Source organism: Phyllobates terribilis, unplaced genomic scaffold, assembly GCF_046119375.1.
Source record: "Phyllobates terribilis strain yellow unplaced genomic scaffold, ASM4611937v1 Scaffold_2__4_contigs__length_985480577, whole genome shotgun sequence".
Classification (NCBI taxonomy): domain Eukaryota; kingdom Metazoa; phylum Chordata; class Amphibia; order Anura; family Dendrobatidae; genus Phyllobates; species Phyllobates terribilis.
In genome coordinates, this window is record NW_027362762.1 from 234289752 (window position 1) to 234291469 (window position 1718).

At 45.9% G+C, this 1718-nt stretch overlaps 1 long non-coding RNA gene across 1 annotated transcript; it reads left to right on the forward strand.

Annotated features, from left to right (window-relative positions):
• Positions 1-1057: 1057 nt before the first annotated feature.
• Positions 1058-1477, forward strand: LOC141251413 (uncharacterized). Its single transcript, XR_012313158.1, has 3 exons — positions 1058-1141; positions 1223-1297; positions 1410-1477. It is a non-coding gene; the product is annotated as an uncharacterized lncRNA (long non-coding RNA).
• The last annotated feature ends 241 nt before the right edge of the window (positions 1478-1718 follow it).

Genomic DNA, 1718 nt, shown 5'->3' on the forward strand with positions numbered 1-1718 from the left:
ATAGGTGAGGTACGGGGCTACAGCTGCATCAGGAGGCTCTGACTGAGCTAGAGGTGGTCAGCGTCTGGCGGACTAAATGAGATCAGTAAAAAGGTTAAATAGAGCTGGCACGTTGGTCATTAGTCGGTATTGTAAGGTTGGAGTACCTAGAAGATGGTCTGGATGGCAGCAGGATGGTGCAGTAGGAGGCTGCAGTTAGTAGTGCTTATCCCAATTGCTAGGGGGTAGAGTGGAACTGCAGGTGCTTCTGGGAGGAGAAGAATAGTCGTCACTGTAAGACTGTGGTGTGCGGTGCGGTGGGGCCGTGGCCCGAATCTACTTACAGTAAGTTGTCCCGCGATGTCAGGTGGTGTCAGTGATCCGGGGCGAATGCGGAGTCCCGGCCAGTGACTGCCGCGTGTTCGCTGTTCCGGGTAGCGGGAAGGAGAGGGGAGGAGAGAGGGAAGGGGCGCGCTCCAGGAGAAAGCGCGCGAGAGAGAAGCGACGTGACGAACGGTCACGTGGTACGCAGAGTACTGATGTTACGGAGGCCTGGCTGGTGCCTCTTGTGCTGGGTCAAAGTGCAATCCTACGCGTTTCGACAGCTACGGCTGTCTTCATCAGGGAAATTACTACCTACTTGAGACATCACTCAGACCAGTCGCTCAATCCTATACCAGCAACCGGGCAGGTAATTATAACCGTATACCTCCAGATAAAGCATCCACTGTGTTAAACTTGGCTACTTCGCCAAGACTGACACCACTATACACTTATTGATCGCTTACTTATTTTTAGCACCAGAGCCTCCTGCTATATGGTAGTCTACTAAACTTTGACCTGCCTGGCCCATCCAGAGCCTCCTGGTGCAGTCTTAACCAGCTATTGAACCCACCTAAGGGGACAATATTCACAAGTCTAATTTTACTTTTCCTGAATTCTCTCTGGGAGATTCTTTGGACACCCCCCACCGTTTCTCCAGCATTACAGGTACCCACTCTATTTTTTCCCAAGCAATAGCTTACTATCGCTATACATATTATTAATATTTTCCTTTCAGTACGATCTAGAACCATTTCCATTCTACTGGCGTCATCACCCTAGGAGGATCGTCCCATCTGTAACTATACTTCGAATCCTACCCCTCACTCCTCCTTTACAGGTACACCCACTAGACCAACCAAATAATCGGGCATCACCCATTATTCCTCTATTTTTACATCTCCTTTATTGTCCCTCCTAGATCCACTTCCATCAACAACCCCACTGGATACCTTGCGTACCCTCTACTACCTGCTGAATGCCACATCTATAGCAGGTATTTTTACAGTTTTTCATCCTATAACTATAATTTTATAATTTCATAACCATTTACCTAGTGGGACCCCACCCACTATAATAATACTCCTTCTCCCCTTCTCTTGCTATAGGCATTACGAGAGTCCCTACCTATAAACAGGCCCAGCCGATCCTATCTACCCGTCACATCTGAGAAGGAAGATCTCTTATCTATTTTTAATTTGTATTTATTACTTTATTGATGTTCCATCTCCTCATATAATTAGCTTGGTGCACTCTAAAGCTATTGGTCCATTAATCTGAGTGATACCTATCACCTTTTTATATCCTTGTCCTCACCCTCATACATTTTATATCTTATATTTTATTTGCTTTTTATATCTTCTCAATAAATATTTTTAAATTATCTACCTCTGGCTTCCTTTCTCCAAACCCACTAG